This window comes from Pseudophryne corroboree, chromosome 11 (assembly GCF_028390025.1).
Source record: "Pseudophryne corroboree isolate aPseCor3 chromosome 11, aPseCor3.hap2, whole genome shotgun sequence".
NCBI lineage: Eukaryota > Metazoa > Chordata > Amphibia > Anura > Myobatrachidae > Pseudophryne > Pseudophryne corroboree.
In genome coordinates this window covers 12,758,334-12,786,110 of record NC_086454.1, presented here as the reverse complement: position 1 = coordinate 12,786,110, position 27,777 = coordinate 12,758,334, and positions in this window count along the sequence as shown.

Sequence of the window (27,777 nt, the reverse complement as noted above, 5' to 3'; positions counted from 1 at the left end):
GGGCAAATTCCAGCACGTCCCATGTTTTGCACATACCTTGAATTTGGTGGTGCAGAATTTTTTAAAAAACGACAGGGGCGTGCAAGAGATGCTGTCGGTGGCCAGAAAAATTGCGGGACACTTTCGGCGTACAGGCACCACGTACAGAAGACTGGAGCACCACCAAAAACTACTGAACCTGCCCTGCCATCATCTGAAGCAAGAAGTGGTAACGAGGTGGAATTCAACCCTCTATATGCTTCAGAGGTTGGAGGAGCAGCAAAAGGCCATTCAAGCCTATACAATTGAGCACGATATAGGAGATGGAATGCACCTGTCTCAAGTCCAGTGGAGAATGATTTCAACGTTGTGCAAGGTTCTGATGCCCTTTGAACTTGCCACACGTGAAGTCAGTTCAGACACTGCCAGCCTGAGTCAGGTCATTCCCCTCATCAGGCTTTTGCAGAAGAAGCTGGAGGCATTGAAGAAGGAGCTAAAAGGGAGCGATTCCGCTAGGCATGTGGGACTTGTGGATGCAGCCCTTAATTCGCTTAACAAGGATTCACGGGTGGTCAATCTGTTGAAATCAGAGCACTACATTTTGGCCACCGTGCTCGATCCTAGATTTAAAGCCTACCTTGGATCTCTCTTTCCGGCAGACACAGGTCTGCTGGGGTTGAAAGACCTGCTGGTGACAAAATTGTCAAGTCAAGCGGAACGCGACCTGTCAACATCTCCTCCTTCACATTCTCCCGCAACTGGGGGTGCGAGGAAAAGGCTCAGAATTCCGAGCCCACCCGCTGGCGGTGATGCAGGGCAGTCTGGAGCGACTGCTGATGCTGACATCTGGTCCGGACTGAAGGACCTGACAACGATTACGGACATGTCGTCTACTGTCACTGCATATGATTCTCTCAACATTGATAGAATGGTGGAGGATTATATGAGTGACCGCATCCAAGTAGGCACGTCACACAGTCCGTACTTATACTGGCAGGAAAAAGAGGCAATTTGGAGGCCCTTGCACAAACTGGCTTTATTCTACCTAAGTTGCCCTCCCACAAGTGTGTACTCCGAAAGAGTGTTTAGTGCCGCCGCTCACCTTGTCAGCAATCGGCGTACGAGGTTACATCCAGAAAATGTGGAGAAGATGATGTTCATTAAAATGAATTATAATCAATTCCTCCGCGGAGACATTGACCAGCAGCAATTGCCTCCACAAAGTACACAGGGAGCTGAGATGGTGGATTCCAGTGGGGACGAATTGATAATCTGTGAGGAGGGGGATGTACACGGTGATATATCGGAGGGTGAAGATGAGGTGGACATCTTGCCTCTGTAGAGCCAGTTTGTGCAAGGAGAGATTAATTGCTTCTTTTTTGGGGGGGGTCCAAACCAACCCGTCATATCAGTCACAGTCGTGTGGCAGACCCTGTCACTGAAATGATGGGTTGGTTAAAGTGTGCATGTCCTGTTTTGTTTATACAACATAAGGGTGGGTGGGAGGGCCCAAGGACAATTCCATCTTGCACCTCTTTTTTCTTTTCTTTTTCTTTGCATCATGTGCTGATTGGGGAGGGTTTTTTGGAAGGGACATCCTGCGTGACACTGCAGTGCCACTCCTAGATGGGCCCGGTGTTTGTGTCGGCCACTAGGGTCGCTAATCTTACTCACACAGTCAGCTACCTCATTGCGCCTCTTTTTTTCTTTGCGTCATGTGCTGTTTGGGGAGGGTTTTTTGGAAGGGACATCCTGCGTGACACTGCAGTGCCACTCCTAGATGGGCCCGGTGTTTGTGTCGGCCACTAGGGTCGCTAATCTTACTCACACAGCTACCTCATTGCGCCTCTTTTTTTCTTTGCGTCATGTGCTGTTTGGGGAGGGTTTTTTGGAAGGGACATCCTGCGTGACACTGCAGTGCCACTCCTAGATGGGCCCGGTGTTTGTGTCGGCCACTAGGGTCGCTTATCTTACTCACACAGCGACCTCGGTGCAAATTTTAGGACTAAAAATAATATTGTGAGGTGTGAGGTATTCAGAATAGACTGAAAATGAGTGTAAATTATGGTTTTTGAGGTTAATAATACTTTGGGATCAAAATGACCCCCAAATTCTATGATTTAAGCTGTTTTTTAGTGTTTTTTTAAAAAAACACCCGAATCCAAAACACACCCGAATCCGACAAAAAAAAGTCGGTGAGGTTTTGCCAAAACGCGGTCGAACCCAAAACACGGCCGCGGAACCGAACCCAAAACCAAAACACAAAACCCGAAAAATTTCAGGCGCTCATCTCTAGATTATACCAAAGCTCCCAAACGGGCGGGAGAGTGCGGATGACTCTGCAGCACCGAATGAGAGAACTCCAGGTCCTCCTTAGCCAGGGTATCAAATTTGTAGGATTTTACAAACGTGTTTGCCCCTGACTAAATAGCCGCTCGGCAAAGTTGTAAAGCCGAGACCCCTCGGGCAGCCGCCCAAGATGAGCCCACCTTCCTTGTGGAATGGGCATTTACATATTTTGGCTGTGGCAGGCCTGCCACAGAATGTGCAAGCTGAATTGTATTACACATCCAACTAGCAAAAGTCTGCTTAAAAGCAAGAGCACCCAGTTTGTTGGGTGCATACAGGATAACAGCAAGTCAGTTTTCCTGACTCCAGCCGTCCTGGAACCTATATTTTCAGGGCCCTGACCACATCTAGCAACTTGGAGTCCTCCAAGTCCCTAGTAGGCGCAAGACACCACAATAAGCTGGTTCAGGTGAAACACTGACACCACCTTAGGGAGAGAACTGGGGACGAGTCCGCAGCTCTGCCCTGTCCGAATGGACAAACAGATATGGGCTTTTTTGAGAAAAAAACCACCAATTTGACACTCGCCTGGTCCAGGCCAGGTCCAAGAGCATGTTCACTTTTCATGTGAGATGCTTCAAATCCACAGATTTGACTGGTTTTAAACCAATGTGTTTTGAGGAATCCCAGAACTACGTTGAGATCCCACAGTGCCACTGGAGGCACAAAAGGGGGTTGTATATGCAATACTCCCTTGACAAACTTCTGGACTTCAGGAACTGAAGCCAATTCTTTCTGGAAGAAAAACCGACAGGGCCGAAATTTGAACCTTAATGGACCCCAATTTGAGGCCCATAGACACTCCTGTTTGCAAGAAATGCAGGAATTGACCGAGTTGAAATTTCTTCGTGGGGCCTTCCTGGCCTCACACCACGCAACATATTTTCGCCACATGTGGTGATAATGTTGTGCGGTCACCTCCTTTCTGGCTTTGACCAGGGTAGGAATGACCTCTTCCTGAATGCCTTTTCCCTTAGGATCCGGCGTTCCACCGCCATGCCGTCAAACGCAGCTGCGGTAAGTCTTGGAACAGACATGGTACTTGCTGAAACAAGTCCCTTCTTAGCGGCAGAGGCCATAAGTCCTCTGTGAGCATCTCTTGAAGTTCCGGGTACCAAGTCCTTCTTGGCCAATCCGGAGCCATGAGTATAGTTCTTACTCTACGTCTTATAATTCTCAGTACCTTAGGTATGAAAAGCAGAGGATGGAACACATACACCGACTGGTACACCCACGGTGTTACCAGAACGTCCACAGCTATTGCCTGAGGGTCTCTTAACCTGGCGCAATACCTGTCCCGTTTTTTGTTCAGACGGGACGCCATCATGTCCACCTTTGGTAATTCCCAACGGTTTACAATTATGTGGAAAACTTCCCCATGAAGTTCCCACTCTGCCGGGTGGAGGTCGTGCCTACTGAGGAAGTCTGCTTCCCAGTTTCCATTCCCGGAATGAAACACTGCTGACAGTGCTATCACATGATTTTCCGCCCAGCGAAAAGTCCTTGCAGTTTTTGCCACTGCCCTCCTGCTTCTTGTGCCGCCCTGTCTATTTACGTGGGCGACTGCCGTGATGTTTTATCCCACTGGATCAATACCGGCTGACCTTGAAGCAGAGGTCTTGCTAAGCTTAGAGCATTATAAATTTACCCTTAGCTATATTTATGTGGAGAAAAATCTCCAGACTTGATCACACTCCCTGGAAATTTTTTCCTTGTGTGACTGCTCCCCAGCCTCTCGGGCTGGCCTCCGTGGTCACCAACATCCAAAACTGAATGCCGAATCTGCGGCCCTCTAGAAGATGAGCACTCTGTAACCACCACAGGAGAGACACCCTTTTCCTTGGATATAGGGTTATCCGCTGATGCATCTGAAGATGCGATCCGGACCATTTGTCCAGCAGATCCCACTGAAAAGTTCTTGCATGAAATCTGCCGACTGGAATTGCTTCGAAGGAAGTCACCATTTTTTTACCATGGCCCTTGTGCAATGATGCACTGATTTTAGGAGGTTCCTGACTAGCTCGGATAACTCCCTGGCTTTCTCTTCCGGGAGAAACACCTTTTTCTGGACTGTGTCCAGAATCATCCCTAAGCACAGGAGACTTGTTGTCGGGATCAGCTGCGATTTTGGAATATTTAGAATCCACCCCTGCTGTTGTAACAGTATCCGAGATAGTGCTACTCCGACCTCCAACTGTTCCCTGGACTTTGCCCTTATCAGGAGATCGTCCAAGTAAGGGATAATTAAGACGCCTTTTCTTCGAAGAAGAACCATCATTTCGGCCATTACCTTGGTAAAGACCCGGGGTGCCGTAGACAATCCAAACGGCAGCGTCTGAAACTGATAGTGACAGTTCTGTACCACGAACCTGAGGTACCCTTAGTGATAAGGGCAAATTTGGGACATGGAGGTAAGCATCCCTGATGTCTCGGGACACCAGATAGTCCCCTTCTTCCCGGTTCGTTATCACTGCTCTGAGTGACTCCATCTTGATTTGAACCTTTGTAAGTGTTCAAAATTATTTTAGATTTAGAATAGGTCTCACCTAGCCTTCTGGCTTCAGTACCACAATATAGTGTGGAATAATACCCCTTTTCTTGTTGTAGGAGGGGTAATTTAATTATCACCTGCTGGGAATACAGCTCGTGAATTTTTTCCCATACTGCCTCCTTGTCGGAGGGAGACCTTGGTAAAGCAGACTTCAGGAGCCTGCGAAGGGGAAACGTCTCGACATTCCAATCTGTACCCCTGGGATACTACTTGTAGGATCCAGGGGTCCTGTACGGTCTCAGCGTCATGCTGAGAGCTTGTCAGAAGCGGTGGAACGCTTCTGTTCCTGGGAATGGGCTGCCTGCTGCAGTCTTCTTCCCTTTCCTCTATCCCTGGGCAGATATGACTCTTATAGGGACGAAAGGACTGAAGCTGAAAAGACGGTGTCTTTTTCTGCAGAGATGTGACTTAGGGTAAAAACGGTGGATTTTCCAGCAGTTGCCGTGGCCACCAGGTCCGATGGACCGACCCCAAATAACTCCTCTTCCATTATACGGCAATACACCTTTGTGCCGTTTGGAATCTGCATCACCTGACCACTGTCGTGTCCATAAACATCTTCTGGCAGATATGGACATCGCACTTACTCTTGATGCCAGAGTGCAAATATCCCTCTGTGCATCTCGCATATATAGAAATACATCCTTTAAATGCTCTATATTTTTAGTCAGGGAATCCGACCAAGCCACCCCAGCTCTGCACATCCAGGCTGAGGCGATCGCTGGTCGCAGTATAACACCAGTATGTGTGTATATACTTTTTATGATATTTTTCCAGCCTCCTGTCAGCTGGCTCCTTGAGGACGGCCCTATCTATAGACGGTACCGCCACTTGTTCTGATAAGCGTGTGAGCGCCTTATCCACCCTAAGGGGTGTTTCCCAACGCGCCCTAACTTCTGGCGGGAAAGGGTATACCGCCCATATTTTCTATCGGGGGGAACCCACGCATCATCACACACTTCATTTAATTTATCTGATTCAGGAAAAACTACGGTAGTTTTTTCACATCCCACATAATACCCTCTTTTGTGGTACTTGTAGTATCAGAAATATGTAACACCTCCTTCATTGCCCTTAACGTGTGGCCCTAATAAGGAATACGTTTGTTTATTCACCGTCGACACTGGATTCAGTGTCCCTGTCTGTGTCTGTGTCGACCGACTAAAGTAAACGGGCGTTTTAAAACCCCTGACGGTGTTTTTGAGACGTCTGGACCGGTACTAATTGTTTGTCGGCCGTCTCATGTCGTCAACCGACCTTGGCGCGTGTTGACATTATCACGTAATTCCCTAAATAAGCCATCCATTCCGGTGTCGACTCCCTAGAGAGTGACATCACCATTACAGGCAATTGCTCCGCCTCCTCACCAACATCGTCCTCATACATGTCGACACACACGTACCGACACACAGCACACACACAGGGAATGCTCTGATAGAGGACAGGACCCACTAGCCCTTTGGAGAGACAGAGGGAGAGTTTGCCAGCACACACCAAAAACGCTATAATTATATAGGGACAACCTTATATAAGTGTTTTCCCTTATAGCATCTTTTTTATATATTTCTAACGCCAAATTAGTGCCCCCCCTCTCTGTTTTAACCCTGTTTCTGTAGTGCAGTGCAGGGGAGAGCCTGGGAGCCTTCCCTCCAGCCTTTCTGTGAGGGAAAATGGCGCTGTGTGCTGAGGAGATAGGCCCCGCCCCTTTTTCGGCGGCCTCGTCTCCCGCTCTTAACGGATTCTGGCAGGGGTTAAATATCTCCATATAGCCCCCGGAGGCTATATGTGAGGTATTTTTAGCCAAAAAAGGTTTTCATTTGCCTCCCAGGGCGCCCCCCTCCCAGCGCCCTGCACCCTCAGTGACTGCCGTGTGAAGTGTGCTGAGAGGAAAATGGCGCACAGCTGCAGTGCTGTGCGCTACCTTAAGAAGACTGAGGAGTCTTCTGCCGCCGATTCTGGACCTCTTCTCGTTTCAGCATCTGCAAGGGGGCCGGCGGCGAGGCTCCGGTGACCATCCAGGCTGTACCTGTGATCGTCCCTCTGGAGCTAATGTCCAGTAGCCAAGAAGCCAATCCATCCTGCACGCAGGTGAGTTCACTTCTTCTCCCCTAAGTCCCTCGTTGCAGTGATCCTGTTGCCAGCAGGACTCACTGTAAAATAAAAAACCTAAGCTAAACTTTTCTAAGCAGCTCTTTAGGAGAGCCACCTAGATTGCACCCTTCTCGGCCGGGCACAAAAATCTAACTGAGGCTTGGAGGAGGGTCATAGGGGGAGGAGCCAGTGCACACCACCTGATCCTAAAGCTTTACTTTTTGTGCCCTGTCTCCTGCGGAGCCGCTATTCCCCATGGTCCTTTCAGGAACCCCAGCATCCACTAGGACGATAGAGAAATATAATGATACAGATTGTTAGCGGGAGGGGGCCCTAAATCGGTATCTTGCTTAGGGCCCCTTGAGTTCTAATCCACCTCTGCCCATCTTAACATGGTTGTCACTTTACATTGTTGCAATTTCAGCTCTTTTAGTGAAAGCAATTTGCGCCTGTGATTTGCGGGTAATGGCGGCCAGCTATGTATCAGTCCTTTTATCTCCTTTCCTTGAGCCAAGCCTTTATCCTTTCCAATAAGCGATTCTGAATTAATTTTATGCTATAATAATGGATACCTTGCTAAAGCCTAAATCTATGGGCCTAATTCACACCTGATCGCTGTGCTGCAAATTTGCAGAGGTCTGCGATCAGATAGTCGCCACCAAGGGAGAATGAAAACCCGCCCCATGCAAGTGTGCGACTGCATGTGTACGGCGTGCGAAAACTTCACCAGGCAGTGGACACCTGCAAATCCATTCGCAACTCACTCACCATCGAATGATTTTTCCAGTCTGTGCAGTTTGTGCGTTACCCGGGACCTTCTCCTCCTGTGCGATGATTACAGATACACCCGCACTGAAAACGTTTGGGAACGCTTGTGTTTTTCCTATCACTCCCAGACAACATCCAGTTACCACCCCCAAACGCCCTCTTCCTGTCAGTCGCCCTGCATACGTCTAGTGATGTGCACCGGAAATTTTTCGAGTTTTGTGTTTTGGTTTTGGATTCGGTTCCGCGGCCGTGTTTTGGATTCGGACGCGTTTTGCCAAAACCTCCCTGAAAATTTTTTGTTGGATTCGGGTGTGTTTTGGATTCGGGTGTTTTTTTACAAAAAAAACTCAAAAACAGTTTAAATCATAGAATTTGGGGGTCATTTTGATCCCATAGTATTATTAACCTCAATAACCATAATGTTAGGTTCCTGGTGCTCAGAACAAGGGAGATGTTATGAAGCGAGTCCAGAGCACCAGGACGGAATGCTGGGAAAGGGGAATGGAAAGGGAATAGCCCCTGGCGCCCTATCTCCGTTGTCTCACCCGTGCTGTCAGTACACTCTTGCGAGACTATGGTTGCTTGAGCCCATGGCAGCCGCGTTTGAAGGGCGGATTACGTCTGCCCAACTTCGATGCCCCCTCAGGGATTAATGTGAGACAAAGAGTGAACCGAGACAGGGTGATAACAAGGGGCCCTCTGACTAAACAACAAGGCCAGGGGCTACTAACAAACCTAAAGCCAAAGTATGTGCGGCTTGCCGCCAAAGGAAAAGAACAACAAAGGAAATGCTGACCACACGCCGACAATACTTTTGTGTACCGGCGGTGACAGCATAAGCAGAACCCTCTGCAAAACACCAGTGACAGAAATAATAAGGGAATACAGCGGCCTAAGCCAACGGACGCGGCCGTGCCGCTACTCACGGAACCGGTACGAATACTGGCAAATGGACAGGAACTCCCAATGCTGCTGACACAGACTCTCAGAACTGGAGGACAGGCAGAATCCCAAACGACAGACCGGTGGACACCAAGAAGCCAGAAACTTGCACAGGCAAAGGTACTGGACCTCAGGACAGGAACGCCTCACGGCAGGACACGGGATCAGACATAGGAATCGACACAGGGACTGACACAGGAATCGACACAGGAAGCTCAGGAACTAGCAGGAACCAAGCTCAGAACTCAAGCAGACTGAAAACCCAGGAATATCACCAGCATCTGTGAATTGCAAACAGCCAGCATATAACAGAGAGGCCTAATTAATAATCCCATGCAGCTGCCTTGTTGCATGATTCCAAACTGACCAGATGCAATTAGCAGCCAGGTGAGGCTGAACACAAGGGAACAAGCTGCAATTACACAGACTCACCAGCGGCAGCAGACAAGAGTATTCTAAAACAGAGCAACAGGAAATCCTGGCATGCAAGACAACTTTATAAACATAAAATAGGAATGAACCACTACCTGTGGTTCATAACAGTATCCCCTCCTTACGGGTGAGCTCCGAGCACCCCATGACACCCACGGGGAACATAAACAGAAGTATAACATGAAATACAGAACAAAACTGCAAAACAGGAATGAGCCACAGCCGTGGCTCATAACACATAATTTCCACTCATTTTCAGTCTATTCTGAACACCTCACACCTCACAATATTATTTTTAGTCCTAAAATTTGCACCGAGGTCACTGGATGGCTAAGCTAAGCGACACAAGTGGCCGACACAAACACCTGGCCCATCTAGGAGTGGCACTGCAGTGTCAGGCAGGATGGCACTTCAAAAAAATAGTCCCCAAACAGCACATGATGCAAAGAAAAAAAGAGGCGCACCAAGGTCGCTGTGTGACTAAGCTAAGCGACACAAGTGGCCGACACAAACACCTGGCCCATCTAGGAGTGGCACTGCAGTGTCAGGCAGGATGGCACTTCAAAAAAATTGTCCCCAAACAGCACATGGTGCAAAGAAAAAAAGAGGCGCACCAAGGTCGCTGTGTGACTAAGCTAAGCGACACAAGTGGCCGACACAAACACCTGGCCCATCTAGGAGTGGCACTGCAGTGTCAGGCAGGATGGCACTTCAAAAAAATTGTCCCCAAACAGCACATGATGCAAAGAAAAAAAGAGGCGCACCAAGGTCGCTGTGTGACTAAGCTAAGCGACACAAGTGGCCGACACAAACGCCTGGCCCATCTAGGAGTGGCACTGCAGTGTCAGGCAGGATGGCACTTCAAAAAAATAGTCCCCAAACAGCACATGATGCAAAGAAAAAAAGAGGCGCACCAAGGTCGCTGTGTGACTAAGCTAAGCGACACAAGTGGCCGACACAAACACCTGGCCCATCTAGGAGTGGCACTGCAGTGTCAGGCAGGATGGCACTTCAAAAAAATTGTCCCCAAACAGCACATGATGCAAAGAAAAAAAGAGGCGCACCAAGGTCGCTGTGTGACTAAGCTAAGCGACACAAGTGGCCGACACAAACACCTGGCCCATCTAGGAGTGGCACTGCAGTGTCAGGCAGGATGGCACTTCAAAAAAATAGTCCCCAAACAGCACATGATGCAAAGAAAAAAAGAGGCGCACCAAGGTCGCTGTGTGACTAAGCTAAGCGACACAAGTGGCTGACACAAACACCTGGCCCATCTAGGAGTGGCACTGCAGTTGGGTGAGTGCTTCCATCCTCATGTGAATCTGAACCACTAGCCATGAACATAGGCCAGGGCCTCAGCCGTTCCTTGCCACTCCGTGCCATAAATGGCGTATTGGCAAGTTTACGCTTCTCATCAGACGCTTTCAATTTTGATTTTTGGGTCATTTTACTGAACTTTTGTTTTTTGGATTTTACATGCTCTCTACTATGACATTGGGCATCGGCCTTTGCAGACGACGTTGATGGCATTTCATCGTCTCGGCCATGACTAGTGGCAGCAGCTTCAGCACGAGGTGGAAGTGGATCTTGATCTTTCCCTATTTTAACCTCCACATTTTTGTTCTCCATTTTTTAATGTGTGGAATTATATGCCAGTATCAATAGCAATGGCCTACTACTATATATACTGCGCACAACTGAAATGCACCACAGGTATGGATGGATAGTATACTTGACGACACAGAGGTAGGTAGAGCAGTGGCCTTCCGTACCGTACTGCTATATATACTGGTGGTCAATGTCAGCAAAACTCTGCACTGTACTCCTCCTATATAATATACTGCTGGTCCCCAGTCCCCACAATAAAGCAGTGTGAGCACAGATATATGCAGCACACTGAGCACAGATATGCAGCGTTTTTCAGACAGAGAACGTATACTGGTGGTCACTGTCAGCAAAAATCTGCACTGTACTCCTCCTATATTATACAGCTGCTCCCCAGTCCCCACAATTAAGCAATAGTGCACAATCAAGTTCAACAATAACGGAGAAAACGCCAGCCACGTCCTCTCCCTAACATTTCCAATGCACGAGTGAAAATGGCGGCGACGCGCGGCTCCTTACATAGAATCCGAATCTCGCGAGAATCCGACAGTAGGATGATGACGTTCGGGCGCGCTCGGATTAACCGATCCATATGGGAGAATCCGAGTATGCCTCGGACCCGTGTAAAATGGGTGCAGTTCGGGGGGGTTCGGTTTCCGAGGAACCGAACCCGCTCATCACTACTAGTGATCGAAATTTTCGCACCTATATGTCGCTATTTGGCATCGCGCCTGCACATTGCGGTGCATACACATGCGCAGTCATTCGATAAACGTCCGCTGTATGAATTCGCACAACAGTGATCAGGTCTGAATCGGGCCCACTGATTTATCACTTTAGGTAATTGGCATGATCCCACAGCATTGCATCCGAGATGACCTGGCTCCTGTGGTCTCGCTGGGCATTTACAGCAAATCATTTTGTTTTCTTTTGCTTCAAGTGGTTCAAGTAACTCGCCTCTCATTTATGTGCGACTCTCAAGACTTCATTTATTGCATTCTTCCCTGTTGCATCTTTTTGTTAATAGGAACTAGAGATGAGCGCCTGAAATTTTTCGGGTTTTGTGTTTTGGTTTTGGGTTCGGTTCCGCGGCCGTGTTTTGGGTTCGACCGCGTTTTGGCAAAACCTCACCGAATTTTTTTTGTCGGATTCGGGTGTGTTTTGGATTCGGGTGTTTTTTTTAAAAAACACTAAAAAACAGCTTAAATCATAGAATTTGGGGGTCATTTTGATCCCATATTATTATTAACCTCAAAAACCATAATTTCCACTCATTTTCAGTCTATTCTGAATACCTCACACCTCACAATATTATTTTTAGTCCTAAAATTTGCACCAAGGTCGCTGGATGACTAAGCTAAGCGACACTAGTGGCCGACACAAACACCTGGCCCATTTAGGAGTGGCACTGCAGTGTCACGCAGGATGTCCCTTCCAAAAAACCCTCCCCAATCAGCACATGACGCAAAGAAAAAAAGAGGCGCAATGAGGTAGCTGACTGTGTGAGTAAGATTAGCGACCCTAGTGGCCGACACAAACACCGGGCCCATTTAGGAGTGGCACTGCAGTGTCACGCAGGATGTCCCTTCCAAAAAACCCTCCCCAATCAGCACATGACGCAAAGAAAAAAAGAGGCGCAATGAGGTAGCTGACTGTGTGAGTAAGATTAGCGACCCTAGTGGCCGACACAAACACCGGGCCCATTTAGGAGTGGCACTGCAGTGTCACGCAGGATGTCCCTTCCAAAAAACCCTCCCCAATCAGCACATGACGCAAAGAAAAAAAGAGGCGCAATGAGGTAGCTGACTGTGTGAGTAAGATTAGCGACCCTAGTGGCCGACACAAACACCGGGCCCATTTAGGAGTGGCACTGCAGTGTCACGCAGGATGTCCCTTCCAAAAAACCCTCCCCAATCAGCACATGACGCAAAGAAAAAAAGAGGCGCAATGAGGTAGCTGACTGTGTGAGTAAGATTAGCGACCCTAGTGGCCGACACAAACACCGGGCCCATTTAGGAGTGGCACTGCAGTGTCACGCAGGATGTCCCTTCCAAAAAACCCTCCCCAATCAGCACATGACGCAAAGAAAAAAAGAGGCGCAATGAGGTAGCTGACTGTGTGAGTAAGATTAGCGACCCTAGTGGCCGACACAAACACCGGGCCCATTTAGGAGTGGCACTGCAGTGTCACGCAGGATGTCCCTTCCAAAAAACCCTCCCCAAACAGCACATGACGCAAAGAAAAATAAAAGAAAAAAGAGGTGCAAGATGGAATTGTCCTTGGGCCCTCCCACCCACCCTTATGTTGTATAAACAAAACAGGACATGCACACTTTAACCAACCCATCATTTCAGTGACAGGGTCTGCCACACGACTGTGACTGATATGACGGGTTGGTTTGGACCCCCCCCAAAAAAGAAGCAATTAATCTCTCCTTGCACAAACTGGCTCTACAGAGGCAAGATGTCCACCTCATCATCACCCTCCGATATATCACCGTGTACATCCCCCTCCTCACAGATTATCAATTCGTCCCCACTGGAATCCACCATCTCAGCTCCCTGTGTACTTTGTGGAGGCAATTGCTGCTGGTCAATGTCTCCGTGGAGGAATTGATTATAATTCATTTTAATGAACATCATCTTCTCCACATTTTCTGGATGTAACCTCGTACGCCGATTGCTGACAAGGTGAGCGGCGGCACTAAACACTCTTTCGGAGTACACACTTGTGGGAGGGCAACTTAGGTAGAATAAAGCCAGTTTGTGCAATGGCCTCCAAATTGCCTCTTTTTCCTGCCAGTATAAGTATGGACTGTGTGACGTGCCTACTTGGATGCGGTCACTCATATAATCCTCCACCATTCTTTCAATGGTGAGAGAATCATATGCAGTGACAGTAGACGACATGTCCGTAATCGTTGTCAGGTCCTTCAGTCCGGACCAGATGTCAGCATCAGCAGTCGCTCCAGACTGCCCTGCATCACCGCCAGCGGGTGGGCTCGGAATTCTGAGCCTTTTCCTCGCACCCCCAGTTGCGGGAGAATGTGAAGGAGGAGATGTTGACAGGTCGCGTTCCGCTTGACTTGACAATTTTCTCACCAGCAGGTCTTTCAACCCCAGCAGACCTGTGTCTGCCGGAAAGAGAGATCCAAGGTAGGCTTTAAATCTAGGATCGAGCACGGTGGCCAAAATGTAGTGCTCTGATTTCAACAGATTGACCACCCGTGAATCCTTGTTAAGCGAATTAAGGGCTCCATCCACAAGTCCCACATGCCTAGCGGAATCGCTCCGTGTTAGCTCCTCCTTCAATGTCTCCAGCTTCTTCTGCAAAAGCCTGATGAGGGGAATGACCTGACTCAGGCTGGCAGTGTCTGAACTGACTTCACGTGTGGCAAGTTCAAAGGGCATCAGAACCTTGCACAACGTTGAAATCATTCTCCACTGCGCTTGAGACAGGTGCATTCCACCTCCTATATCGTGCTCAATTGTATAGGCTTAAATGGCCTTTTGCTGCTCCCCCAACCTCTGAAGCATATAGAGGGTTGAATTCCACCTCGTTACCACTTCTTGCTTCAGATGATGGCAGGGCAGGTTCAGTAGTTTTTGGTGGTGCTCCAGTCTTCTGTACGTGGTGCCTGTACGCCGAAAGTGTCCCGCAATTTTTCTGGCCACCGACAGCATCTCTTGCACGCCCCTGTCGTTTTTTAAATAATTCTGCACCACCAAATTCAAGGTATGTGCAAAACATGGGACGTGCTGGAATTTGCCCATATTTAATGCACACACAATATTGCTGGCGTTGTCCGATGCCACAAATCCACAGGAGAGTCCAATTGGGGTAAGCCATTCCGCGATGATCTTCCTCAGTTGCCGTAAGAGGTTTTCAGCTGTGTGCGTATTCTGGAAACCGGTGATACAAAGCGTAGCCTGCCTAGGAAAGAGTTGGCGTTTGCGAGATGCTGCTACTGGTGCCGCCGCTGCTGTTCTTGCGGCGGGAGTCCATACATCTACCCAGTGGGCTGTCACAGTCATATAGTCCTGACCCTGCCCTGCTCCACTTGTCCACATGTCCGTGGTTAAGTGGACATTGGGTACAGCTGCATTTTTTAGGACACTGGTGACTCTTTTTCTGAGGTCTGTGTAAATTTTCGGTATCACCTGCCTAGAGAAATGGAACCTAGAAGGTATTTGGTACAGGGGACACAGTACCTCCAACAAGTCTCTAGTTGGCTCTGCAGTAATGATGGATACCGGAACCACGGTTCTCACCACCCAGGATGCCAAGGCCTCAGTTATCCGCTTTGCAGTAGGATGACTGCTGTGATATTTCATCTTCCTCGCAAAGGACTGTTGGACAGTCAATTGCTTGGTGGAAGTAGTAAAAGTGGTCTTACGACTTCCCCTCTGGGATGACCATCGACTCCCAGCAGCAACAACAGCAGCGCCAGCAGCAGTAGGCGTTACACGCAAGGATGCTTCGGAGGAATCCCAGGCAGGAGAGGAATCGTCAGAATTGCCAGTGACATGGCCTGCAGGACTATTGGCATTCCTGGGGAAGGAGGAAATTGACACTGAGGGAGTTGGTGGGGTGGTTTGCGTGAGCTTGGTTACAAGAGGAAGGGATTTACTGGTCAGTGGACTGCTTCCGCTGTCACCCAAAGTTTTTGAACTTGTCACTGTCTTATTATGAATGCGCTGCAGGTGACGTATAAGGGAGGATGTTCCGAGGTGGTTAACGTCCTTACCCCTACTTATTACAGCTTGACAAAGGGAACACACGGCTTGACACCTGTTGTCCGCATTTCTGTTGAAATACCTCCACACCGAAGAGCTGATTTTTTTGGTATTTTCACCTGGCATGTCAACGGCCATATTCCTCCCACCGACAACAGGTGTCTCCCCGGGTGCCTGACTTAAACAAACCACCTCACCATCAGAATCCTCCTGGTCAATTTCCTCCCCAGCGCCAGCAACACCCATATCCTCCTCATCCTGGTGTACTTCAACACTGACATCTTCAATCTGACTATCAGGAACTTGACTGCGGGTGCTCCTTCCAGCACTTGCAGGGGGCGTGCAAATGGTGGAAGGCGCATGCTCTTCACGTCCAGTGTTGGGAAGGTCAGGCATCGCAACCGACACAATTGGACTCTCCTTGTGGATTTGGGATTTCGAAGAATGCACAGTTCTTTGCTGTGCTTTTGCCAGCTTGAGTCTTTTCATTTTTCTAGCGAGAGGCTGAGTGCTTCCATCCTCATGTGAAGCTGAACCACTAGCCATGAACATAGGCCAGGGCCTCAGCCGTTCCTTGCCACTCCGTGTGGTAAATGGCATATTGGCAAGTTTACGCTTCTCCTCCGACAATTTTATTTTAGGTTTTGGAGTCCTTTTTTTACTGATATTTGGTGTTTTGGATTTGACATGCTCTGTACTATGACATTGGGCATCGGCCTTGGCAGACGACGTTGCTGGCATTTCATCGTCTCGGCCATGACTAGTGGCAGCAGCTTCAGCACGAGGTGGAAGTGGATCTTGATCTTTCCCTAATTTTGGAACCTCAACATTTTTCTTCTCCATATTTTAATAGGCACAACTAAAAGGCACCTCAGGTAAACAATGGAGATGGATGGATACTAGTATACAATTATGGACGGACTGCCGAGTGCCGACACAGAGGTAGCCACAGCCGTGAACTACCGTACTGTACTGTGTCTGCTGCTAATATAGACTGGTTGATAAAGAGATGTCGTAGTATGTATGTATGAAGAAGAAAGAAAAAAAAACCACGGTTAGGTGGTATACAATTATGGACGGACTGCCGAGTGCCGACACAGAGGTAGCCACAGCCGTGAACTACCGTACTGTACTGTGTCTGCTGCTAATATAGACTGGTTGATAAAGAGATGTCGTAGTATGTATGTATGAAGAAGAAAGAAAAAAAAACCACGGGTAGGTGGTATACAATTATGGACGGACTGCCGAGTGCCGACACAGAGGTAGCCACAGCCGTGAACTACCGTACTGTACTGTGTCTGCTGCTAATATAGACTGGTTGATAAAGAGATGTCGTAGTATGTATGTATAAAGAAGAATGAAAAAAAAACCACGGTTAGGTGGTATACAATTATGGACGGACTGCCGAGTGCCGACACAGAGGTAGCCACAGCCGTGAACTACCGTACTGTACTGTGTCTGCTGCTAATATAGACTGGTTGATAAAGAGATGTAGTAGTATGTATGTATAAAGAAGAAAGAAAAAAAAACCACGGTTAGGTGGTATACAATTATGGACGGACTGCCGAGTGCCGACACAGAGGTAGCCACAGCCGTGAACTACCGTACTGTACTGTGTCTGCTGCTAATATAGACTGGTTGATAAAGAGATGTAGTAGTATGTATGTATAAAGAAGAAAGAAAAAAAAACCACGGGTAGGTGGTATACAATTATGGATGGACTGCCGAGTGCCGACACAGAGGTAGCTACAGCCGTGAACTACCGTACTGTGTCTGCTGCGACTGGATGATAAATAATGATATAAAAAATATATATATATCACTACTGCAGCCGGACAGGTATATATATTATATAATGACGGACCTGCTGGACACTGTCTGTCAGCAGAATGAGTTTTTTATAGAATAAAAAAAAAAACACCACACAAGTGAAGTCACACGACGAGTGTTTAACTTTTTCAGGCAATCACAATATAGTATACTACTAACTATACTGGTGGTCAGTGTGGTCAGGTCACTGGTCAGTTACACTGGCAGTGGCACTCCTGCAGCAAAAGTGTGCACTGTTTAATTTTAATATAATATGTACTCCTGGCTCCTGCTATAACCTATAACTGGCACTGCAGTGCTCACCAGTCTCCCCCACAATTATAAGCTGTGTGAGCTGAGCACAGTCAGATATATAATATATACATAGATGATGCAGCACACTGGGCTGAGCAGTGCACACAGATATGGTATGTGACTGTCTTGTACTCCTGGCTCCTGCTATAACCTATAACTGGCACTGCAGTGCTCCCCAGTCTCCCCCACAATTATAAGCTGTGTGAGCTGAGCACAGTCAGATATATAATATATACATAGATGATGCAGGCATGCAGCACACTGGGCTGAGCAGTGCACACAGATATGGTATGTGACTGAGTCACTGTGTGTACCGTTTTTTTCAGGCAGAGAACGGATATATTAAATAAAACAACTGCACTGCTGGTGGTCACTGTGGTCAGTCACTAAACTCTGCACTCTCTTCTACAGTATCAGCCTCAGGTCAATCTCTCTCTCTCTCTCCTAATCTAAATGGAGAGGACGCCAGCCACGTCCTCTCCCTATCAATCTCAATGCACGTGTGAAAATGGCGGCGACGCGCGGCTCCTTATATAGAATCCGAGTCTCGCGAGAATCCGACAGCGTCATGATGACGTTCGGGCGCGCTCGGGTTAACCGAGCAAGGCGGGAAGATCCGAGTCGCTCGGACCCGTGAAAAAAAACATGAAGTTCGTGCGGGTTCGGATTCAGAGAAACCGAACCCGCTCATCTCTAATAGGAACTATGGGAGTCATTCCGAGTTGTTCGCTCGCTAGCAGATTTTAGCAGCATTGCACACGCTAGGCCGCCGCCCTCTGGGAGTGAATCTTATCTTAGCAGAATAGCGAACGAAAGATTAGCAGAATTGCTAATAAATAATTCTTAGCAGTTTCTGAGTAGCTCCAGACTTACTCCTACACTGCGATCAGTTCAGTCCGTTTCGTTCCTGGTTTGACGTCACAAACACGCCCTGCGTTCGGCCAGCCACTCCCCCGTTTCTCCAGCCACTCCCGCGTTTTATCCTGGCACGCCTGCGTTTTTCCGCACACTCACGGAAAACAGTCAGTTTCCGCCCAGAAACACCCATTTCCTGTCAATCACACTCCGATCACTTCAACGATTAAAATTCTTAGTTCGGACGTGAGTAAATCTACTAAGTTTTGTGCTAAAATACTTAGCGCATGCGCATTTTTGCCTTAATCGCTCTGTTGCGTAAATCGGCAACGAGCGAACAACTCGGAATGACCCCCTATATTTGTAATTCTCCAATCCACTGTAATTGTTCTGCCTAGAATTCCACTATCATTTTTGTTCTGCGCAGACTGGTAGTTCTTTAAAATTCAAAAATTAGGGCTGCGATGCAGAATGAAATTTTTGGAAATGGTGAATATTGATGACGGCATTGCCGCACATTTTCACTTGTGTGACGCGGCCCATTCAACTACAAAACTGGATTTGCTCAAAACTCGTCCCTAGTTCACAAGAATAGTGGTCATCTAATGGCAGAACTTTTATGCAGGGAAAAAGGGGCAAATCCAGGATTTATAGAAGGGGGTTTCCAAATGCATGATCTTAGAGTGAGTTTGTCCATTCCATGAAAGGGGCATAATTACAACTTAATAAGCTATAATCTTCCTTATACAAAACGTAAGTAATACTTCAGACATATACAGGATAAGCCATTCAGGGGTCTACGTACTAAGGGGGTCATTCTGAGTTGATCGCTAGCTGCCGATGTTCGTTCTGTAGCGATCATTTAAAAAATGGCAAAACTACGCATGCATATGGGGCGCAATGCGCATGTGCGGCGTACGGGTACAAAGAGCATCGTTGTTTTGCACTGCTTCTAGCGACGATTCCATTCGCACAGCCGATCGCAAGGAGATTGACAGGAAGTGGGAGTTTGTTGGCGTCAACTGATCGTTTTCTGGGAGTGGTTGGAAAAATGCAGGCGTTTGCAGGGCGGGTGTCTGACATCAATTCCGGGACCGGACAGGCTGAAGTGATTGCAGCGGCTGAGTAAGTTCAGAGCTATTCAGAAACTGCACAAAATGTTTTTGTACAGCTCCCCTGCACAAGCGTTCGCACACTTGCACAGCTAAAATACACTCCCCCATAGGCGGCGACTATCTGATCACAGCGCTGCAAAAAATAGCTAGCGAGCGATCAACTCGGAATGACCCCCTAAGCCTTGGAGAGGGATAAAGTCAACAGCTCCTAACTGCCATGTTACAGGCTGTGTTTGAAAAATGACAGTTAGGAGCTGGTTGATTGGCAGTTTATCTCCATTTACTTTATCACTCTACAAGACTTAGTACATAAATGTGGCAGTAGACCAGCCCACCTGAGCTGAAGTTAAACATCCCATCATAAATATATATATACAAAAGAGATCCACTGGGATACATAACTGAGATGTGTAAGAACACAGTCTCCCACCTCATGTTAAGACACCTGTCTCTTCTTGCTGGCGGCTGCTTTCTGGTCCAGTGCACTGATTGAGCGCTCAGATCCGCAAAGAGCAGCAGACTTGGTAGGAGAAGATTCTACCAATGGACATATGCAGCAGCTTCATTCATTCTCTTATACTGCATCTATCAGCTACAGGTCTAGTAAAATCGTATTATGGGCCTCATTCCGTAGCAGCCGCTACTGAGATGCAATCGCATTCTCCTTGTTTTAGGCCCAATGCGCACGCGCAAGGCCTGCATTGATCGTGTGCGGACTAGGGAGATGCGATCACATCTCAGTAATGCGAACACCTCTGCCTGGTTGACAGGGTCAAAAAAGTTAGGAATTGGGCAAAACCATGCTGCACTGCAGGGGAGGCAGATGTAACATGTGCAGAGAGAGTTAGATTTCGGTGGGGTGTGTTCAATCTGAAATCTAAATTGCAGTGTAAAAATAAAGCAGCCAGTATTTACCCTGCGCAGAAACAATATAATCAGAGGCATCACCGAGTGTGGTGACACCCATAGCGCACTCTGAACTATTACACCTAATGTAAAAGGGGCGTGGCCTCGCAGGTCTTTTCTCCTTCGTTCCGGGGGCATGTCCAGTTTCCCCAAAGATGCTGGCTGCCCCCGGAGACTGGACTGTGTGTGTGCCAGCTAGTATCTGTGACAGGAGCCAAGTGCTGCAGGAGATTATGGGGGACATTTACTAAGCAGTGATAAGAGCTGAGAAGTGAGCCAGTGGAGAAGTTGCCCCATCAACCAATCAGCACTGAAGTAACATGTATAATTTGCATACTGTAGAATTATACAGAGCTGCTGATTGGTTGATGGGGCCACTTCTCCACTGACTCACTTCTCCGCTCTTATCTCTGCTTAGTAAATGTCCCCTTATCTCACTGCAGAAGGCGCTGGCACTTTGGTGTCATCCCTTCCGAGGGGGACACCTGAGTGTGGTCAGCACCGCCCACACCCGCCTTCTGACGCCGCTGAATATAACCCACCCAAAACTACCTCTCTCTGCACAAGTGACATCTGCCCCACCTGCATTTCAACATGGTTTTGCCCAATTGCTTACTTTTCTGGTTTGCTAACAAACCCGGATAACCCCCAAAGATATAAAGAGTCAACAACAACAAAAAATGTACATAAAAACAACTTTTATTTCCGTCTGAACCAGTGACGAGAGATGAATCAGTTCATTTGTCACTCAGAACCGTCAACCTCATGTCAGCCGTCATTTTGTAAAACAAATCGTGGAGCATTCGGCCCCCTCTAATTATTACAAAACAGCAGAAACGTTTCCTATTACTCCGTCACCTCTTTATATAACTCCGCTGACTTCCAGAAAGCTTTATAAACCATTAAGGACAGTAGCTGTTATCTACACTAAATATAGAGCAATCACCGCTGGACTGAGACAATGTTTACTGAGAAGGAACATAAAGAGGAAGGAAATGAGCTTCCAAGTACAGGATTATCTCAGTTTCCGCACATTCCTCACAAGCAGAATTGCTGTAAAATCGCTCCCACACTTAAGGAACTCAACTTTTATTTTTATTTTTTATTGTTTTATTGTTTTTAATTCACTGATTCTTAAATCCATTAGCGAAGGGAAAACTTGCTTACAACATAATCTGACCTGAACAGCTCTGAACCCCGCAGAGCGCCTTGATGGAGATGACAAGCTAATGGTGTCAACGGTGCAATGAGCCAACAAGAACCAGCAGCCAATGTCACCCACTAGAGAACAGAATTACTCTCGGATGGCTCCTGACGAGAATTACAGCAGATGTGACTGGAGCACAATCGCACACAGCGCACTTGCTCTCACCTGGCGATGGCGGCCTGGTACTTTTGCTATTTAATGTTATTATAGTGATTTAATGTTTCCTATAAATAGACTCTTCATTTTGGGTTCATGCGTCCAACTTCTGGCTAACTTAAAAGCGCAAATTCAGCTGATGATAATGTTCAGCCTTTAAATGAAGTAAAGTGTTTATAGGGAAAAAATATATTAAGGCAATAATGGAGCAGATATGGATCAAAAAAGATTGAGAAGACCTACAGGGTGAAAAAATGGGTCAGACTAAGGGGGTAATTCAGACCTGACCAGTGCTGTGCGTTTTCACACAACGGGCGATCAGGTCTGTACTGCGCATGCGTATGCACCGCAATGCAACGGCTTGTCGGACGACTGCACCGGACATCGGTGCATAGCGACGGGATGGTACGAAAAAAGCGATCGCACGGGCTATCGCAAGGTGACTGATAGGAAGAGGCCGTTTGTGGGTGGCAACTGATCATTTTAGAGTAGTGTCCGGGAAAACGCAGGAGGAACCAGGCATTTGGAGGGAGGGTTTCTGAGGTCAGCTCCGGCCCCGATCATCGCAGCGGCTGAGTAAGTCCTGGGCTGAGCAGAGACTGCCCAACACATATTTGCGCAGTTCTGCTACAAATGCGGTCGCACACCTGCACACGCACAATACCCTCCCCCTGTAGGCGGCGACTACCTGATCGCAGGGATGCAAAAAACGCACCCTAGTGATCAGATCTGAATAACCCCCTAGATTATCTACCGTCATATTCTATGTTTCTATGTACTGAGCCTCGGAGAGTGATAAAGTGAAGAGAGATAAACTACCAACCAATCAAAGCTCTCTAGAACCTCTAGTTTCTCTGGTCAAAGGTGGAAAACAGAGATTGGTGGAGGCAAAGGTGCGGAGATGTCAGTAGGATTTGCTGACGTTCAGCGTGTAATACATTGCAGCACTAAGACATCCTGCAATGCTGTAAAAGTGCTGAGGAAAGGGGCATTTTCATATATCTGCCCCCTCTGATTCTTCAGACTGCCTTTTAATATCACCACTTGATACATTTGCCTCAATATTAGGGAGGCCAATCCTGGGATCCATTGAAAAGAAGCCAATCCCATGTATCCCGAAAATCCTGGGATTGATCATTTTTCAATCCCAATTCCCGGGATTGGCCTCCTACTCGATATCTCTAATTTATGTAACAACTGTCTTTAGCAGAATGTAACACTCAAAGGTGACAATGACGGGTTAACCGGTTGGGAAAACACTTGGTACTATAGATAACAACTCTGAAAGGAAACACATTTAGGGTCTGATCAGATCAGAGCCGGCCCTAACCAATATGATGCCCTAGGCAAGATTTTGGCTGGTGCCCCCTAACACCACCACTGGTTCCGCCTCTGACCTTGCACCTCTTTCCCAGCACCATCACCCCTCACCCATAGCAGTCCTTATTTTGGTGTTTGTACCCCCTATATTTTAAATAGGAACAGTTTGCACATTTGGCACACAGCCCAAAAAGGGGTGTGTTTTTGCTGGCAAGGGGCATGGCCACACAATAGTAACCCCAATTCCAGTTACGCCACACAGTACTGCAACTTTATTCACATTTGATCATGCGATAGTGTCCAGAATTCATATTACATCCCACAGTAGTATCACTTTACCTTATAAACGTTATTCCTCACAGTAGTGCCCCTTATTCACATTACATCACACTGAATTGCTCCTTATTCACATTACACCACACCCTATTGCTCTTTACACACATTAGACGACACAGTAGTGCCTTTTCTATATGCAACTCCACCTAGTAGAGCACCTTATACACATAATGCCACACATTAGTAATGCATTTATACATATAATTCCACACAGTAATGCCCCTTACACATATGAGACACATTATTAATGTCCTTATAAACATAATGCGCCTTACACATTATGACAACCTTTATTAATGCCCTTTTACACATAATGTCCCTTACACATATACCGCACATTATTAATGCCCTTATACACATAATGACACACATAGTGACCCCTACACATTTGCTGCACATTAATAGTGCCCCTATACACATAATGACACACATACAGTAGTACCCTTTTACACATATGCCGCACATTATTAATGCCCTTATACACATAATGACACACATAGTGCCCCTTACACATATTCCGAACACTACTGCACAACCAACCCACTCACATGCACACAGCACTCACACTCCCACTAACACCGTGACCTCTGCTTCTGCATGGATACAGATGTGTCCTCATAAATCTTGCCTCAATGCTAATGTTGGGCGCCTTTTTTTTATGAAAATGCATCTTATTTGCATTGCTATGTGGCTAGGATGCACAAGCAGCTTCTGCTGATTAAAGTGATATGCAGCATGCCTATATACTGTGTGAGACTGTGGCTGTATCTGCATATGAAATGCTACATACAGAATATAGGCATGCCGCATATCATTTTAATCAGCAGAAGCTGCTGATGCCCCTAGGCATATCAAATGCCCTAGGGAATTGCCTAGTTTGCCTATACCTATGGCCGTCTCTGGATCAGATCGATGATACATAAGGGTAAGATATCACTCAATACTGGGACATGGGAGGAAATAAATACTCGGGGACTCCCCTAAATATGTGACCCAGTGTCAATAAAAGAAAGCATGTTGCAGCATGTACTGTACAGTATTTCTGCACTCTCCCTCTGCAATGCTCCCTATTACTTACCCCAATATCATCTGGAGATTGCTATCACGGAGTAAGAAGATTTGGTTCTAAAGTACAATGAAGCCTGGAATGCTGATAAGTAATTGGAAATAAACCCTCAGTTTCAGGTCTCCTTGCAAAGCTTTCATCAGTTTGGCACAAGTCAGTCTTCGCGTCCGTTTGCACGGAAGTTAATTCTGTTTCTCCTCCATTGTACTTTAGAAAGCAGAACGAAGAGGAGATCGAATCTCACATCAAGATCATTGATCTCTTTCAAAAGTGGATGACAGAGCAGGAACAGGGGAGCGCGGAGCATGTCATGCTTTCACGCCCTGTCCCTGTAAAGGCATTCGCCGCACAAAGAGGGCCTTGTTATAAAAAAACAAACACACAATGGAGAGAGAAAACATTCCTGTACGTGCGTGTCCACACTCCAATCTAAATTGCAGGGAAAGACAGTATTTACCCTGCATGCAAAACACATACATATATTTGCACCCCTTGCATTGCAGCATTCTAGATTCTTAGGGGGTCATTCCGAGTTGATCGCTAGATGAAAATGTTCGTTGCGCAAAGATGATGGCAAAAAATGGCACTTCTGCACATGCGTATGCGCGACGTACTTTCACAACGGCAGAAGTAGTTTCACACAAGGTCTAGCGAAGCTTTTCAGTCGCAGTGCTGGCCGCAGAGTGATTGACAGGAAGGGGGCGTTTCTGGGTGTCAACTGGCCGTTTTCATGGAGTGCTCGAAAAAACGCAGGCGTGTCTGAAAAAACGCAGGTGTGGCAGGGCGAACGCAGGGCGTGCTTGTGACGTCAAATCAGGAACTAAACAGTCTGAAGTGATCGCAGTCTAGGAGTAGGTCTGGAGCTACTCTGAAACTGCACAATTTTTTTTTGTAGCCGCTCTGCGATCCTTTCATTCGTACTTCTGCTAAGATACACTCCCAGTGGGCGGCGGCTTAGTGTTTGCACTGCTGCTAAAATTATCTAGCGAGCGATCAACTCGGAATGACCCCCAATGTGTACTCTTGTGTACTAGTGTGCGTCTGAATGCACAAGCCCTGAGACGCCCACTTTTAGAGCGCCCGTGCACACTGTAACACTGCCGGTGGTTCATGACACTCCACCATTGGCGCACCGGCTTGCGGCAGGTGCAGCGTTCCCACCTGAAGATGAGCTCTGGCTGTGGGTATGTGTCTGAGGATGCGTGCAGCGACACACCCGTGACATTCCCATAATACACCCAGCTCAGCCTGCGAGACATGTTCACAAATGGGATAAGCTGTAGCCAAAATCTGCTCAGTATGGTAAACTGGGGTCTATTTATATATTATTATTATATATTATTTTATATGTATAGTGTCGGTACTTTCCACTGATTCTCACTCCCCACCTTTCTCTTTATTTAGTAAATCAGCACTCGCCAGAGTCGTCCTGTGTAAACCTACTTCCCAGCGAGTTTTAGTGTCGCCGGTGTAATGTTGGTGGGAAGCAGACTGGGGGGGGAGGTCATTTAGACCCGTTCGCACGCTGCCTTTTTTCGCAGCCGTGTGATCGGGTCTGAACAGCGTATGCGTGTGGTCCGCAATGCGCAGGCACGTCGGCTGCCGGTGACGGCCATTGCCAGGCAGTGACAGATAATACAAAGAAAGCGTTTGCACCGGCGAACGCAAGAAGACTGGCAGGAAGAGGCCGTCTGGGGGTGTCAACTCAGTGTTTTCAGGGAGTGTCCAGGAAAACGCAGGCGTGCCCGGACGTTTCCACGGAGGGTTCCTGACGTCAGCACTGTCCAGAATCATCACAGTGGCTGAGTAAGTCCTGAGCTGTGCAGAGTCTGCACAAACCTTAGTGGGAAGTCCAGGCAAAGCTATTAAGGTACACATAGCGCCATCCAGAGATGGCATTACTGTATATGTTGTACAAAAGATGAGAGACCTGTACAGTCCTATTGTTACCTATGGGAGCTTCAGGAATATGACGAACAGTATGGAAAGGTGGAGAAATCTGTCAGTTTAGTAGATACAGAGATATGGGCCCTCATTCCGAGTTCTTCGCTTGCTAGCTACTTTTAGCAGAAATGCAAACACAAAGCCGCCACCCTCTGGGAGTGTATTTTAGCATAGCAGAATTGCTAACGAAAGCAATTTCCTTGCAGTTTCTGAGTAGCTCCAGACTTACTCCTAGATTGCGATCAGCTCAGTCCGTTTAGCTCCTGGGGGGTCATTCCGAGTTGTTCGCTCGTTATATTTTTCTCGCAACGGAGTGATTAGTCGCTAATGCGCATGCGCAATGTCCGCAGTGCAACTGCGCCAAGTAAATTTGCTATGCAGTTAGGTATTTTACTCACGGCATTACGAGGTTTTTTCTTCGTTCTGGTGATCGTAGTGTGATTGACAGGAAGTGGGTGTTTCTGGGCGGAAACTGGCCGTTTTATGGGTGTGTGCGAAAAAACGCTACCGTTTCTGGGAAAAACGCGGGAGTGGCTGGAGAAACGGAGGAGTGTCTGGCCGAACGCTGGGAGTGTTTGTGACGTCAAACCAGGAACGAAACTGACTGAACTGATCGCAGTTGCCGAGTAAGTGTGGAGCTACTCAGAAACTGCTAAGAAGTGTCTATTCGCAATTTTGCTAATCTTTCGTTCGCAATTTTGATAAGCTAAGATTCACTCCCAGTAGGCGGCGGCTTAGCGTGTGCAAAGCTGCTAAAAGCAGCTTGCGAGCGAACAACTCGGAATGAGGGCCATGGTTTGACGTCACAAACACGCTCAGCGTCCGAACAGCCACTCCTCCGTTTCTCCAGACACTCCTGCGTTTTTACCTGGCACGCCTGCGTTTTTTTAGCACACTCCCTAAAAACGGCCAGTTTCCGCCCAGAAACTCCCACTTTCTGTCAATCAGCAGAGCGATTGAAAAGCTTAGTTCGCCTGTGAGTAAAATAGCATAGTTTTGTGTAAATTTGCTTAGCGCATGTGCCCTGAGATGCATACGCATGCGCAGAACTGCCGGATTTTAGCCTATTAGCAATTCTGCTAAAATTAGCAGCGAGTGAACAACTCGGAATGAGGGCCATGAAACATCTGCTTCTTCAATTCCACGCTAGAACACTGTGCTGTCATACATAGACCCCTGTGTCTTACACGGTCAGCTGATGGCTCTTCTGCATTATTTCACACATTATTATTTTGTGTTATTATGTATTGCCAGGATAATATGTGACATTTTACTTGTGAGTCTTAACGTTGTAT